The sequence below is a fragment of the Myodes glareolus genome, chromosome 1, assembly GCF_982192425.1.
Source record: "Myodes glareolus chromosome 1, mMyoGla1.1, whole genome shotgun sequence".
Lineage (NCBI taxonomy): Eukaryota > Metazoa > Chordata > Mammalia > Rodentia > Cricetidae > Myodes > Myodes glareolus.
In genome coordinates this window covers 67,142,063-67,159,483 of record NC_142026.1, presented here as the reverse complement: position 1 = coordinate 67,159,483, position 17,421 = coordinate 67,142,063, and the positions used below count along the sequence as shown (strand labels likewise).

Here is a 17,421-nt window from a genome sequence, read left to right as displayed (position 1 = left end):
AAAGGTATGGGCTCATGTAGTTCAGGCTGGCCCTGAACTCCTCATCTTCTTGCTTCCAGTTTCCAAGTGCTAGAACTGTGTTTGCTTCTAAATTTGGCTTAGCACTTGCTGGAACTCAAAATATAGACCAGGCTAGCCTCAAACTCCAGAGATCCACCTGCCTCTGCTTTCTGAGTGTGTATCACAACACCCTACCAACATTGCCCACATTTTAATGTCGTTTATAGTATTTTACTAAAAAAGAAAACTTGTATGTATGAGAATTTTTCCTGGGTATATGCCTGGTGCCAATGAAGGCCAGACAAACAGTGCTGGAATACTGAACCCAGGTTCTCCTCTGGAAGAGTAGTCAGTGCTCTTAAGTGCTGAGTCATCTCTCCAGTTCCTTTACTTTTATCTAAAAACAAAAACAAAAAACCCAAAAAACCCCAAAAAACCCACATCTTAGTTTTGTATATGTATGTGTGCAGTACCTATAGCATACAGAAGAGGCCATTGGATGCCCTGGAGCTGGAATTATAGATAATTGTGAACTGCCTGAACTAAGTTCTTTGAAAGAGCAGCCAGTGTTCTTAACTGCTAAACTGTTTCTCCAGCCTGAGAGTTTTTCTGCTAAAAAAAAAACAGATAAAAAGCCAGGCATGGTAGTATACACCTGTGTTCCTAGAAGGTAGAAACAGAGGTAGAACGATCATGGTAAGTTTAAGGCCAGTCAGGAATACATAATAAGTTCCAGGTCTCCATGCATGAGAGTGAGACCCTGTTTCAGAAAGCCAAAATGGGGCTTGGTGAGACAGCTCAGCAGGCAAAGGCATTGTTAAAGTTGACGGTTTGAAGTCTTTTCTTTCTTTGAGACAGGGTTTTTCTGTGTAGTCCTGGCTGTCCTCGAACTCAGAGATCCTCCTTCCTCTGCATCCCCAGTGTTGAAATTTAAAGGTGTCCATCACCACCACCTGGTGACAGATTGAGTTTAATCTCTGAAACCCACTTGGTGGAAGAAACACTTAAGTCCATACCCAACAAAACAAATAAAAGGGCTAGAAGTGGTTCAGTGCTAGAGCACTTGTCTCTATGAGTGGGCTTCTGTCCCAGTGCCAGAGGCACAGAAAGCAGAAAGGAAGGTGTAGTGTGCCTCACCTCAGCTGCTGCTTTGCTGTGCACTCAATAAGCTTTTCTTGACTCCAAAAAAACGAACAAACACTGTCCCTTCTTTCACATACAGAGCATCCCGAGAACTTTTCCTATATAATTCAGTGTGCTCATATATTTAAAAAATAGCTCTTAGGAGCTGTAGTGTAGCTCAGTGGTAGAGCACCTGCTCTGATTTGATCCCCAGCACCATAAAAACAAAAGCACAAAACAAGAATGTTATGCACCATGAGATTAAAGAACTCAGTATACACAATGACTCTAGAAACAGTTCCATCCTTGTTTAGGTTCTCCCAGGCTTTCACTGGTAGAAAGCCTTAAGCGGTGCTTCGGCAGTGATGGGGAGAAACTGCCCCTGGTCAAGTATTCTACCACAAAGCACCCCCACACCACAGCCTAGGCTTGTTTCTCTTTTTTGTTTATTTTCGAGATAAGGTTTTTCTGTGTTAACAGTCCTAGATGTCCTGGATCTAGCTCTTGTAGACCAGTCTAGCTTCGAACTTGCAGAGATCCGCCTGCCTCTGCCTCCCAAGTGCTGGGATTAAAGGCGTGCGCCACCAATGCCTGGCACCTAGGTTTATTTCTTACTATTCACACTTGAGATTTCCCTCTGCATGGCTTCTCATTTTGCACTCGAGAGAGGTCTTTTGAATATTAAATAATGTTCCTTTTCCTACCCCCTTTCTATTATTTTTTTTTAAAGAAAAATATTTTTTCCATCCATCTTCCTTTCTTTTGTTCAAGTGTCTGCAGAACAGCTCAAGAGGTTGTTGTAACTTATTTAGTGGCCTGAGCAATGTGAGTTCCAGATCAGTCCTCAGTGGCAAGAGGCACCCGTACAGCATCAGCTGAAGAGCTGGTGTGGTTCATTCACCCAGATATCCTTCCCTTGGTCATAGCTTTTCTCAGCTCTGCTTGTTCTTCCTTCTCGACTTCTTCAGCATCCCTGCAGAGATAGAGATCAGGCATAATCTCCCATGGTACTCATGGGAGATAGTGCCATGCATGTGCAGAACTTCTAGGTCCATCAATCACCACATCAGAACCACTGAGTGAGCTCTCTTGTTGCATGGGATAGCAACGTCCACACAGCAGGAGAATCTGAGTCACACAGTGATGGTATAGGCAGATTGATGTAAGACGCCTCAGTGAGGGGCTGGCAGTCAGCCCTGGGATCTCTCACCACCAAAAGTCATGACTTCCTGAAGTTCCTGAAGGCTGCTTAGATCTGGTAAACCAAGGACTTGGAGCGGCCAGTGTTCTTGGAGATGATGTTGACATCAGAGCTTCTCCCAGGTCCTCTTCAGATTTATGATGCAAACGTCATTACCTTTTCTTTTGTAGATATGCTGTTCTAGTTCACAGCCAAGGTTGGGGCCACCTATTTGGTTCCTGATATAAGGAATTTAAAGAAAGGCTCCTCCACCATTTGCGGGACCATCAAAGACTCTGGACATGGTGTAAAATTTTTTTTCTTAAAATATTTATCTATTTATTATGTATACAACACTCTGTCTGTGTGTATGCCTGCAGGCCAGAAGAGAGCACCAGATCCTATTACAAATGGTTGTGAGTCACCATGTGGTTGCTGGGAATTGAACTCAGGACCTTTGAAAGAGCAGGCAATGCTCTTAACCTCTGAGCCATCTCACCATCCCCGAAAACTTTTTTTTTAAAAATTAAGATAGGAATCAAAAACAACATTGAGATGGGCGTGGTGGTGCATACTTTTAATCCCAGCACTTGGAAGGCTAAGGCAGGTGGATCTCAGCTGGGTCTATAGAGTGAGTTCCAGGACAGCCAAGGCTGCACAGAGAAATTCTGTCTTGAAAACCCACTACTACCACCAACACAAACAAAAACTTGTATTCTTGTGTATGGGTATGTGCATGTGAGTGCAGGCGTCCTTGGAGGTCAGAGACATCAGGTCCTCTGAAGTTGTGAGCCACATGGTATGAGTGCTGACAATCAAACTTGCTGTGTCACCACAGGTCCTATACATGCTAGACAAAGTCCCTACCAACTGAGCTACAGCTACAGCTTTTTCAAAAAACAATGTTAATGCTGCTGCTGCCAACAACGATGATGTCTCACTAAGTGGCCCAAGCTGGTCTTGAGCTCATGGTTATTTTTTTTGCCTCCACCTTACAGGGGTTATAAAAACATGCCATTAGTTCTTCAATGACTTAAAGATGTCCTCAGATACATTTAACTTTCTACCAATTTTACATCTTAGATGACACATCACAAGTGTACAGATGGAACTGGATAACATTGACAAGCCCCGGGTATGTGCCAGCAATGTCCAGTTTTCATGAACTAGTCTGAAATAATTTTCTAAACTCTCTTCCTTGTCCCCAAGTATTAGCCCTCTTAACATGGTGACACGATGGAGTCTTATGTCCTAGGATGGGAAGGCACTTTTGGCACAGTACAGGAGCCAGTAGCCTCCATTGGGTCAGGCATCCCCATCCTCTGCACAAGAGGGCAGAAAAGAAAGTACTCGTTGGCTCTCTGGAAAGGAACCAGAGTGTGGGCTGCAGCTTCACTGCAGGATCATCATAGGGGCGGCACATCTGAGAATAAGAAGCTAGCTCCAGAACATCAATTAATCATCAGCTCAGCATTTCCTGTAAGCGGCCTGCCTGTTTGTTTTACCAAACCTCATTTTAAAATAGCAATCCTGCTGCTGTTGTACCCAATGCCACGGCATAATTTAGGAAAGGTATCATTAGCCTAGTGAGCATAATTTATTACAACTACCACTTAGAATCAATTAAAAACAAACAGCACTGAAAGCTGACTGTGCCTATCATGATGGCTAAAAGTGACCAGTGGGCTGGCAAATGGGTGGAGACCTAGATGCTGTACAGAGTAGGGCCACTTGACAAGGACCTGAGACCACACAGAGAACAGAGAGGACTGAGTCCCAGGCACACATACCAGAATCCAGTGGGGAATGCCAGGGTCATCACAAACTCAAACAGAAAATTCTAGAGTGGCTCACACCTGCCAGCAGAATATTTACTAGTAGTAGCTGGTATACACTGTATCAATCAGAGAAATGGAGATTGAGGCACCTTGCCTACCATAAGTCTCCAAAGAACCCTTCTATATTATAGCCCATCTCACCCAGCAGCCTTCCCCTTTTAAATATCTCTATTGGTTTCAAGCATTTTCTTTGGGGGCTGAAGAGAGATGGATCTGGGGGCTGGCTATACAGCAAATCTAGCTAAAACAGCAAGTTCCAGATTCAGTAAGACCTAATCTCAAAAAAATGAAAGCTAAGTGAGAAAGACACCTGATATGTTAAACCCATGGCTTCTGCCCGAGTAAGTTGTGCATTCGTGTACTCACACGAAATAACAGAGTGGCCAAGGTCACTATTTTCAAGTATCTGAACAACTGCCATATAGAACAGTCATGCTCCAACGACTCTAGGGAGCAGAGATATGACTAAGAATGGAAAATACAGGATGGCAAATATTCTCAATACATAAAGTAACTATTAATAGCCACGAATGTCATTTAAACGGCCCAGAATTTTTTATATCCCTCCTTAGTGGATAAGCATCTGACTGGGATGCTGTTTAAGGTTAGTATCTGGCCCAGAGAGGTGGTACCCAACAATAATCACAATAATGAACCATGTGCTAAGTGCTCATGCAGAATGAGGCCTGGGTGCACAGTGCTGGTTATGCATCTATAGTTCTCACAATAACTCCCTAAGGCAGGTTGCCACCAGTTCCACCAGACAGGAACACTGAGGTTAACAGATGAAGTAGCATATACAAGGTGGAAAGATTCTACAGACATGATCTTTATTAACCCTGTTGTACTCTAGCATTTCGGCTGGGTATTTTAATATACTATGGCTCTCCAGTTTTTGAAATGTAGCCAGCATCAAGAGCAGGAGAGGGGGCATGTATAGAACAGACAGACTCCAATGCCCTGGTTTGCTTTTCAGGGGAACAACACATGCCTAAATGTGGCTCTATAAGGTGGCCATTCTAGAATTAAAGTCTCTCTACTACCTAAATTCTATGAGTATCAATGAAACTAAAGGGCAATCAATACAGGCAAAACAAAAAGATGCTTTAGGAAAAAAGCTTGTTCAGAAAATGCTGTGGCCGTCTTTAAAAAAATTAAAATAAAAAATATATAACTTTAAATTGTGTATGTGTGTGCATAAGAATGTAGGTAACCCAAGGACCCAAGGCCAGGTCTTGGGTCCCCTGGAGCTGGAGTTGTGAATAGTTCTGAGCCATCCAATGTGAGTGCTGGAAACCAAGCCTCTGGAAAAGCAGCACATATTCTTAATCATCACTTAAGCAATCTCACCACTGAATTTAACCATGGTCAGTCACCCACACACACCCAAGCCAGGTGTGGTGGGTGCATGCACCTTTAAACTCAGCACTCCAGAGAAAGACAGATCTCCACGAGTTTGAGGCCAGCCTGATCTACATAGTGGGAGCCTTTCTTGACTACTGTCCAGACTACAAAACAGAGAAAAGCAAGATCTATTCCTTCTTTCAGTAAGAAATTACTATTGCTTTTGTCCTTTTGGCTATGACCAAGTGTGACACCATTAGCTTACTAAGCATGCACATGACAGGAAAGTTACTTTACAGAGGTTTTAGGCTTGCTCAAAACTAGTTTGGCTATGAATGGCCCCCTTTCACTCTTCAACTACCTAGTTCCTGAGAGAGGCCAGCGACATGTTGTCTTACAGGAGCCTAAAGCCTGAGGGGGAAAACTGGCTCTTGGCCTAAGTCCCCTCTCACCTCAACACAGGGGTTTTCTACATAGCCTTGGCTACCATGGAACTCACAGAGATCCAGCTGCCTCTAACTCCAGAGTGCAGGGATTAAAGGAGGCATATACCACCATGCTGGGCAAAATTTTAATATCCAAATGAGCTTTTCTTCACCACTGGCAGCACTTTTGGCCAGAAGTCCCTCTGTAAGGAAGGTCCTTAAGTAAGGCTACACCACTGTTCCTGTACAGTTCTTTGGATTTCCTTTTTAACAGTGAATCAATACTTCCTCCAAGACAAACTTGGAGTTGTTTATGTTTTTACTTTCTATATTTGGATATAAAAAAAAATCAGCACTTTAGCTTTATTTTATTTTATTTTTTTTAAAGAGTAACTGATGCTTTAGCGTAGTTTAAAACACTCTACTTAGGATGGACAGCAAGCAATACAGTGGGCTTTCCTGAGGATTGGCTTTCTGGGGGCAGAGCAGCTCTTCCTTTGGGATACATGCTCACAGTCTGCTACAGTTGTTAACTCCTATAGAGGACCTGCTGTTCACTGCCATCACCTCACCAAATAGTGTATGGGGTGGTGAGGGTTGGGTCAAAACCAAGAGCAAAAGTGCTGTATCCCCTTCTTTGGGCACTGAAAGTACAGGCTCTATCTCAGTAGAGTGGTTTATGTTTAGTGACATCTTGGCTGTCACTTGGTGTTTGGAATGGTTATCCTAATGTACGTAGTACTAGCAGGTGTGCAAGGGCACAACACTGAGTCCTACCTCCTGAGTTCTTCCATCTAGCTGCTTCTATAATGTGCATTCTCTTTTGCTTTTGGAGACAGGGTCTCATGTATCCCAGACTGTCCTGGAACTTGCTGTTTAGCTGATGGCTGATCTTTAACTCCTGATCCCCCTGCCACTACTTTCCAAGTGCTAGGATTATATACTGTGACTCTGACTTTGTAGCCCATGCCCCTCTTAAAAATTTATTTATTTATTTATTTATTTATTTATTTATTTATTTATTATGTATACAATAGTCTGTCTGTGTGCATGTCTGCAGGCCAGAAGAGGGCACCAGATGTCATTAGAGATGGCTGTGAACCACTATGTGGTTGCTGGGAATTGAACTCAGGACCTTTAAAAGAGCAGGCAATGCTCTTAACCACTGAGCCATCTCTCCAGCCCCCCATGCTTTTTTTTTTTAAAGAAAAAAATTATTTATGTGTATGAGTGTTTGCCTGCACACATCTGTGTACCATATATGTGCAGCACTCTTGGTCCAGGAGATGGAGTCAGATTCCTGGAAGTGATATTACAGATGGTTTTGAGACATCATCTGAATGCTGGGAACTGAACCCAGGTCTTCTGCCAAAGCAGCAAATGCTCTAAATCATCGAGTCATCTCTTTAGTCTCGAAGCCCCAGAATCTGCCTGTAGGCATGGTCTGCATTTCGAAACAGCAAAAAGCACTTAGAAAGTACCTAGGTGGGTGATGGTGGTGCATGCTTTGAATCCCAGCACTCGGGAGGCAGAGGCAGACGAATCTCTGTGAGTCCACAGTCAGTTTGGTCTACAGAGTCAGATCCAGGACAGCCAGGGCTACATAGTGAAACCCTTTCTCAAGAGGGAAAAAAAGTGTGAATATTAAGATTATATAAATCAAAAGCATACTGAAATGCTATCAAAATGTCAATAACAATCGCAGTTAAAATGGCAATAATAATCCAACCTTCAGGTGAAGACCCACTATGGGTCAGACACTATACTAAGCTCTTAACTAGGAGCAGAATGCCAAGTCCTACCAGTAATTCTGACATACACTACTGCTGTTGTCACTGGTTTGTAAGGCAGGAAGGTTTACCTTTGGTTCACAGTTTCACTGTGGTGGAGTGGGATCTGTCTGTGGTCCCATGAATGAGGAAGCACAAAGTAGTAGCAAATTTCTGTGTTTTTTTTGTTTTTTTTTTTTAAAGAAAGGGTCTCATGTAGCCCAAGCTAGCTTTAATTTTATGTAGCAAAGGATGACCTTAAATTTCTGATCCTGCTGCCTCTAACTTTTAAATGCTGGACTAATAGATAAGTGCTACCACACATAACTTAGACATTATTTTTATTCTCATTTTTTTTTCAGAGCAAAAGAATGCTCAGAGAGGCCAGGCTGTTTGTCCAAGCCACAGAGCTGGGATGTGACCCAGTTAATCTGGGTGTATTTCAACTGATGGAGCAGAGGCATCATGCTACTCTCAAAAAGGGCCAGACTCCGATGACTACCAGGAATCCCTTCTCCACTTCTACTTTAGGAATTCATCTGTACCTAAGGGGAATTTGGTGCTCCTAGATACCCACTCTCCCAAGCCAGTTCTGCTTTAGAGGTTTCCTGCTACAGTCAGCAGAAATCCCATTAAGCCTTTTCTAAGTTCTCCATTGCCTTTTTGCCTGCTGTGCAACCTGAGATGTTCAGCCCCTCCAGAGTCCCTGTCAGTTGTCCTTTTGAGCTATGTTCCTTCTGTCAATACCAATACTCTCTGACAGAGTGCTACACACACTATATTATGACAAGCTTCGTATTAGCTGCACTGTAGGCACTGTGGTTATGCATTTCCAGTGCCCCAGTTCCTCTGCACAGCATGCCATCAATCCCAGGGCTGAGGAGAAAGGGCAGGGAAATATGGAGGAGAAGACACAAAGTCCTTACCCAGTTTGGGCGTATCTGGCTGGGCTTGCTATGAACTGTGAAGCAAGGCTTTTGGATGTGGTTCTTAATGAAACACTAGTCCTGTATTCCCCCGATGACCAAGGGAACAGGTCAGCAGTGTGAAAGATGGGCATAACCCACAGTGGACCTGGGGTCAAACAAGAGTCAACACTTCCTATATCCTCTGCACAGACCCTTACAAGTGTCCAGAGTCCCAGAGCAAGAAAACGAGCATAGCAGGAGAGAAGTGAACAGCCCAGGTCACACACCACTCTTCCTGCACACCACTAAGCAATGTCTACAAGTTGTCGTTATACTGGTTATCTGTTAAGTGATGGGCCCTGGGTCCCCACAGTCCACAAAAGCCACCAATGCTTTCCGATGGCTGTGTTCAGCATCCTCTAGCACCTAGAAAAGGTTCAGTGGCTGTGAGAAGAGAGAGGGGTCGACGTACAGAATTTCTGGGGCAACTCCGGGGGGGAGATAGTGGGCAGCAGTGGCATTAGTCACCATCTCTCTTGTATGTATGTGCAGCCTCCACCTTTCCCTAAAGTCTTACTGCCTCCCTAAATCTAAGGTCTTCATTAGCTCATTACAGCTGCTATTTTCTGCTTTTCATCCTGTTTTTTCTTTACTTATTCAGCACAGGGCCATGGCTTGTTTGTATCTGGGATGTCGCATAACAGGTGGTACTGCTGAGAATTTACCTAAATTCATGGCCTCTTGGCCCCTTTGATCCACTCAGTCTTCCCTATGTGGGTCTTCAACATTTTTACTGGCCTTAAAGGGAGAAATAGGGCCTGTTGCACATGAGGTTTCTTGGCTTAGTCAGTGATGGTGAGTGACCTCTCCCAACTGCCTACAGTCTTACTTCAGGTCTGTATCTGAAGGACCTGAAAAGTGAGAAACTGATCTCTGTGCTAGGGCTATTGTGCCTAGGTTATCTATAGAACATGAGCATTGTGGCCTGCTTGCAAGAGTGGTGCACTCAGGACCCAGGAATGGCATATTGTAGGGAGGTAGCACCTGCCAGCACCCTCACACTGCCATCAAGACTAGCAGGACACCAAATCTTTAGTTCCTAGAAAGTTCAAGTGGGAGTTGGGGGTGTGACACTCCACCAAAGTAAGATGGAGGGATGAGAGAAAGGGATAGAGAGATACAGGGCAAGAGCCAAAGCCAAAGAAGTCCTCCAGGTCCCAGCTAGATGGGACAGTAGGCCAGGTCTATGAAGGGACACTCACACAAGATAGCCTGCTGTCCCCATGACCCTGCTTGTCTTGTATGGCACAAGATCTGTTCACTCAGGGCAGAGCAGCCTGTCTTTCTGATCTTCCCCAATACATAGAGGGCCAGGACAGTCAAGTCAGCCAGGCAGAGTAGGCCTGTTGGAACTATGTTAGGGACTTGGGCTGACACTCAGACTATTTCTGTCTTGGATGGAAGGCAGGGTTACTTGGTGAGACACGCTCGACTTCTCTTTGGCTGCTGGGCTCTCTGGGCAGTATGCCAGGGCACGCTGTTCTGATCACGAAGGGCACCGGGTCCTGAGGAAATCCTTTAGAAGGCAGAATCACAAGCTAAATGAATTTCACTTATCTGGAACATGCAAGAGCTGGTGAACTGACCTCCTGGATGTGTGGCAGTGAAGAATTTTTGGAATGCAAGTGACTTGTGTTTGCTTTACTTACAAGGAAAGAAACAGGAAGGTGATGAGGAACAGGTATGAGAAGTCAAAAAAAAAACAAAACAAAACAAGAAGTAGTGATATTAACTCACACAAACCCCTCCAACTACAGTGTATGAAACTACACACCTTATATTCTAGCATCTTATTAGCAATGAAAAGGGCACAACAGAGGTGTTCACCTGCAGTGGGCCTGTTGGTATGCTCACCTACTATAAAACACAGAGCATTTGGAGAAATCTCTATGGCAATGAGTCCCATGAAAAGCAGCTCCAGAGCACAGGCCTGATAAGCAACTTATCTTGAGGATCTCCCAAGCAGCTATGTTGCACCAGTATAGAGGCTTCCTGATTTAGATAGAGCTCTGTCTAGCCCAAGACTGTAAATCACAGTCCCATTAGCTCAAAGCACAAAAGGAAGGTTTGTAACAACGCTGTGGGCAGTTATTGCCCAAAGGACTCTAATTTTTGTTTTCTATGGTAAAAAGGAATTAGTGCAGCTTTGAGACTGACACTGTCCAGCTCATGAGAGATTAGCTCATGTTTAGTGAAGCCAATCTGTGAGGAAAAAGATCTATCTACAAGGGAAAAGACTATGCTGATGAGGATCGGGCTCCTCCCAGTGCATTTTTAGCTTCAGGTCATGGTCTCTGGTCTCCTTGTGGGTTATCCTCAGGGGTTGGAAGAAGCCCACCTCCAAGATATTGGATGTAGAAATACTGAGGAGAGGCTGGGCAGGGTGATGGAACAGGTGCCTGATACAGAGCTTCTAAATGTTCTGGAAATTTCCTGCTAACTCTGGGAGGTAGAGTCAGAACTGCAAATGTGTAGTGGGTGACATTATGCTGTTACAGAGCTGGAAGTGGTACTGGATACTTGTAGGAGGCAGACCTTCAAGCACAGAGGAGTTAGGTGCCGGGAACAGAGTCCCAGTCCCACCTGGCCCGATTCTACTTTCCTGTAAGGCTCCAGGGCTCTGCCTAATATGTCTTCTCTGGCCTCTGATAATCCAAATCATGGAAGGTTAAGAGGACAATGCCTCTGGGTTTGAGTTCCAAGTCTGGCCTTCCTCTTCTTGGATCTGTTTTTCCCACCAGGGCAGTAGAGGTGATAGCTCTCAGGGATGTGAGGAGGACAGAATGAGAACCAGGAAACCCAGAGTCTGGCAGGTGAACTCCAAATCAGCACTTGGTGTATGCTGCCCCTTGAATGTCCATAGGTGCTATTTTTGTCTCATGCAATAGTAAAGGGAATGGGAACCAGAGAAATGGAGGAACTTGCTTAGAGCTACTCTGGCAACGTTGCCCATAGATGCTGCACTGGCACCTTGTTCACCAAAGGTGCTGTGCTGTGTGCTCGGTCCAAATAAAGTGCATTTCCTAACTGGATTGGGCAATCTGGGAGTTCACTAACAGTTGGGAGGAGTCAGTTCAGGCAAGAGTTGGCCTTTTGTCCTGCTGTCCCCCATCAGGGCGACACTGTAGTTTGCTCTGTTATAGAGCTGAAAATATTTGCATGTCTAAATTCTTAGCAGCTATTTTCCATTTCATAGCTTGGTGGAAATTTTTGGAGACTAGTTCCAGGAAAAATGGGGTTGGTCTCTTCTGAACTGTGCAACACACTCTCAAGTGCTCCGTAATGCTGGGCATCTACTTCCCAAGATCATGTGAAACAGGAGTGTGCTACTGAGGGGAGATAAACTAAAGCCTTCTTCAGATTCCAATACTGCCAGATGGAAGTCTGTACAGATACTCGTTTTCATTCTGTAACATGGAGGTGAGATGTGGGAAGTAAAGCCAAGGGTGAACCTGGAACTCTGCTCAGACAGCTTCTGGCCTGCACTATCCATGTTTGTTGTCAGTATAATTGGTCACTGACTATACTTTAGAATGGATGCAGGTGCAGGGAATGGCATCCAGCACTATTAGAGGTTGGTTTTGGTAATATGGGCCCACAGCAGGTTGACTGAAACTCCATTAAGCCTCCCTTCTACAATTCATAGTAACACCGACCCCTCCCTCTGGGGGTTTCATTGATCTCTTTACAACACTATGCTCTTTACTTTTGAAGGCAAGGATCTTTGTCTAGGCTGAACCACATGGTGGTATTTCACAAACACTTTGGCCAGATAGTATAAAGGTTCACCTTCATTGCCAGCTTGACTGGATTTACTATCACTTAGGAGGCAGGCCTCTGGGCATGTTTGTGAAGATGTTTCCAGACAGGCTTAATGGAGGTTGAGAAGATCCACTGTGGATATGGATGGCACTATCCCAAGGGGAAATGTAAAAGGCAAGCTGGGTGTCAGTACTGGACATAATATAACCAGTCATGTTACACTTCTCACCATTTCTTCAAACTGTGAGCCACAATAATCCTTTCCCTCCTCAAATTGCTTCTGTCGCATCAATGAGAAAAATAACTAATACAAGGCAGTGGCCCTAGCAGGTGGAGACATCCCTTGTTTTTATTAGCAGAAGGATGTAAACATTTTGTAAGTGTGTTTGGGCATGACATCTCCTTGGCGACTTGCAGGTTCAGATGTCCAGAAGCTCATCCAAAACACCTAACCAAAAACACTAAGGTAAACACATGTGATCAGTCTTCCAAATGAAAGGTGGCAGGGGTCTGAGAATCTGCTATCCCCTTGCTCTGTACTACACTGGGGACTCTACCTAGCAAATGTTTAAGCAAACTCAAAGATAGACCTACAGCAGCAATACCTTGTAACATTCAGAGACGGGACAAAACTTGTATGAGAAAAAACTGAATGCTGAGCATAAAGAAAAGTGAAAGTGCTGACCAACCCCAGCCAATCACAGGCCCCCAAGAAGAGGTCAGTGTCTGTGAATTCATCCTGTACGATCAGGAAACTTAACAATTTGTTTTCTTTATTTGCCTTACCCTTCCACCCTTAAGCTGTTTCTTGAAAGCATTGATCACAGCAAAGAAAAAACACAGACTACACTATTCAACGATTTTAGATATTCCATTCCGTCTATGGCCAAGCGACAGGTTAGTGTATAGATGGATGCTATTGTATTTTGTTATCAGGCATGGGCTTGCTAGTTGGGTGTTTACCACTCAGGCTATTATGAATAACAATCCCTCACACAGTATTTTGTTGCTTTCTTTTTCAGACTGGAGCAGATGTCTTGAATTTCTGTTGTTAGCTCCCAGCAAGAGGATAGAACGTTTTCCATCAGCCTGTCCAGGCTGACTCCTTTCATTCCACTGTTTGGCAGCTAGAAGTATCATGCATACTCCCTTCCTGTTTGCAATCTTCCCTTACCCCCAACACCAAAGACATAGGGTATTTGTTCCCACTCAGATACTGAAACCTTAGGACCTTGTTTAGGATCTTAATATTAAATGTATCTCTCCCCTTCTCTTTTTCTATGTACATATTCCACATTTCTACAACTAAATGTAGCTCTTAAGGGATGGGGCCTTTTGAATGTTCTACACTACTCAGTCATTCGTAATCATTTACTAGAGTCTTGTGTACTTGGCTTGAAGGAAACAATAAAAACCCAGTCTCTTCTTTTAAGGAACTTCGAGGAGAGAAACAATAAGGGTCTCTCGCTCATAGTGTTTGTAGAGAAAGGTACAGGGTATAATAGATGGTTCAATAGGGACTCTGGCTTACAGGACAGGCAAGAGAGGGATTCCAGGTAGGACTTTTGAGGAATGGCCGCAGTTCTAATTGTGACCTGAAGTTTGGGGTGAATGAAGAAAACATAAAGATAACAGACTCAGTTTTGTCCAGGATGATGGATAACACTGACAGGGGAAGTTGATATAGGTGCCACAGACTTTAGAAAGCAACTGGGAGCTGAAAAGGTAAGACCACTCACTCAGTAAGAAGCTATGCTAAGTTAAGGACAGAGTGAGACTAAAGTTGGAGACCAGATTCAGGATGCCTGAAACAGGAAGACACAGCAGGATGGACTAAGTTGACAGCTGCTGGAGTCGTTTTCTAGATGAAATGAAGCAGGCCAGCAGTAATTTCTCCCACATAGCCCCATCTCTAACCAAAACTTTTCAAAATCTGTCTTCTTACTGGAGAGAGAAAAAGAATTAATTTTCCCAAAGAAACCTTTATTTATTTATTTATTTTAAGACAGGGTTTCTTTGTGTTGCTTTGGAGCCTATCCTGGAACTTGCTCTGTAGACCAGGCTGGCTTCGAACTCAGAGAGGTCCACCTGCCCCTAGTTCCTGAGTGCTGGGATTAAAGGCATGCACCATGACTGCCAGGTTTCCCCAAGGAAATCTTTAATAGACCTTTAGCTCCAGCATTCTGGTGGTATGCAGAGGAAGGGAAGGCAGGGGAAAGAAAGAAGGGACTTATATAAGATGGGCTTAGAGAAGAGACCTGCAATCCTAACACTCAGAAGACTGAGAGCTTGAGATATTAATTAGTACAGTTTGTCTCAAAAAAGCAAAACAAACAAACAAAACCCATTATACAACTGCATTATGTCATTTCAATTTGCTATTTTTTTAAACGACAAAAACAAGAATGTGTATATGTAGAAATTTCTTTACAGGAAATTTGGAGAGATAAGCCAACAGTTAAAGAGCACACATTGCTCTCAGCGCCCACAATGGGTGGCTCACAGCATATACTGAGCTGCTCCACTCTGAGCCTCTTATAGTTATCTGAGCATAGGAACTCTCCATCCGCTATCATCCACTTCTGTTTTCTAACTCCTAGAGACTGCAAACTGTGCCCTAGTCACTGACTTCATCGAAAGAGACACACTAAATAGCTTCACACACAAAAACTAAAGAATAATAGATCCAGAGCTAAGATTTGGATGTATTCTGACACAGACATAATCACCTTGCCACCATCCTTGTGACAATGATTACAAGTATCTAAGGTCACAGAGAAAGTGAACACCTCATCTATTCTAAACCATACCTTTAGTAACTCAAATTACACCCCCCAAAGATAAAAAAGAGAACCATTTGAAATGTTTTCTGTTTTTCAGTGATGAGCAGGCAATCATTCAATAACTAAGCTACACACTCAGCCTCTCAATGGTAGATTCTAAGCAGGAGGTTCTACCACTGAGCCATGCCTACAATCTGTTATTGCGGGGATCTAGGCAAGCACTCTGTCACTGAACCATGCCTACAGTCCTACTTCCTAATTCAGTCTAACTTTAAATTCCTGATTCTCCTATCTCTACCTCCCAAATGCCGAATTACAGACATGTACATCATGCTTGGCTTTAAAAGTAATTTTAAATGTGGAGTGCTAAGATCTATAAGCAAGTGTTTCCCAAGGGCTTACAAACAGTTAAACATAGGATAGGCAGATGCCGTGGCACGTGCCTGTAGTCTAGTTACTTAGGAAAAGGAGGTAGAAGGATCTTTGGGTTCATAAGTTTGAGCCTAGCTTGGCACTCTAGTGAGTTCTTATCTCAAAAACTAAAATCTCAAGACAACATAATATGAACATATTTGAGTCAATGAGATAGATCGTCGTCAGATAAAGATGTCTGCCAAGCTTGATGACCTGAATTCCATTCCTGGGATCCACAAGACTGAAGAAGAGAGCTGACTCCCTCAAGCTGTCCTCTGACCTGTACATGTATGTTGTGGTACTTGGGCAGTCACGGCCATGTATGGAATGGATGCTTCCTGTTGGTTGTTCCCAGCTGCTCTACATTTTCTGTATGCTTAGATCTGTATGCAAGGTTTCTTTTTCTTTATGTACTTACAAAAGAAAAAGATGGACTTGGGATGTAGATTTGTGTGGTACTGCAGCTTACCCAGCAAGTCTTTGTACTTCATGCCCTGTACCACAAAGGGGGGACAGGGTTTGAGGAGATACTGCATGTCGGTGACAGAACAATTTCTATTTTCTTAAAAAAGGAAAAAGAAAAAGATCACTCTAAAAATACAGTCTCCCTCCCCAAACACAGAAAGTATGAACCAGATTAGGAGATACATGACTATTGTCAAGAAGTTCGCTGAAAGGTAACCAAGGGATGGAAAAGAGCAGATACCTCTAAAACAGTAAATAGCCCAATCATTATTATTAAAAAATCTATTACCACTTTCTTCTCATCTAGCCTATGTCCACTGTAATGTTTTCCAAAGTGGGAAAACTTAATGTAAACACTTAAGTTCCCCACTAACACCCATCTCAGCCAACTGTAAGAGCAAGTATGGAGGGGACAGCTTGGGACAGATCAGAACTGTATACAGAGCCTAAGGAAATGGCTTAACAGACAAAAACCAATCCCCTAGAACTTACAAAAACAGTCAGATGCAGCAATGTGCATCTCTAAGTCTACCTCTACTTTAAGAGGGGATGTGGAAAATGCCTTGGTACCTCCCAGGCCACCCAGCCTGAAGTACATAGTACATCAGTAGAATCAGAGTCTGTACCTCAATAAGACAGGTGAGGCAAGATTTCTGAAACTTGTTCTCTGACCTTCACATTCATGTAACAGTGCACATATGTGTGCATTCAAGCACATACAGAGAAGCTATGTTTAGGCCGAACAGAGTGGTACAAGACTATATAATCTCAGAACTTAGAAGAGAGCCTGTGGCAGAAGGATTGACAAGTTCTTGTCTGTCAGAACCAATAAGTAAAATCCTATTCAGTCTATTCTAGGGCAGGAATTTCTACTTTGTTTTTCCTACTCTATCATCACACACCTTGTTGTTCTAGCATAATAGGCTAGAGCCATGTTGAAAATCATCTCAGAAGACTTGTGGACAAACATAGGGTTCTATAGCATCTTTTAGTTAGAAGAGAACACAGGCTTCTCTCTTCTCAGAGCAGCCAGTAAGAAGTGAAGACCTCTTACAGACCACGCTGCTACATAAACAGTCTCGCTGTCACAGCCCAAATGCTGGCTCCTGACAACCACAACAGAAGAAAGAGTTCTCTGTTGTGGTTTTTGAAACCTGCAAAATAGATGCCAAGTACAAACACCAATTGTAGTTTCACTTATCAGGAGCTCTGGACCATGCACTAGAAAGGTCTCATTTCAACAAAACTGCTGCTGACGTGAAAAGATAAACTGTGTTTTGTTGTATTTTAAGTTGTCAGGAGGTCACTGAACTTAAATAGCTGAAGGATTCCAGCCAAGAGCAAAAGGACC

The 17,421-nt window shown here is 43.5% G+C and overlaps 1 protein-coding gene across 1 annotated transcript in view; it reads right to left on the bottom strand.

Annotated features, from left to right (window-relative positions):
* Nucleotides 1–17,421, bottom strand: part of Arhgap35 (Rho GTPase activating protein 35) — a 106,334-nt gene that overhangs the window by 13,441 nt on the left and 75,472 nt on the right. The gene's annotated exons all lie outside the window — the stretch shown is intronic.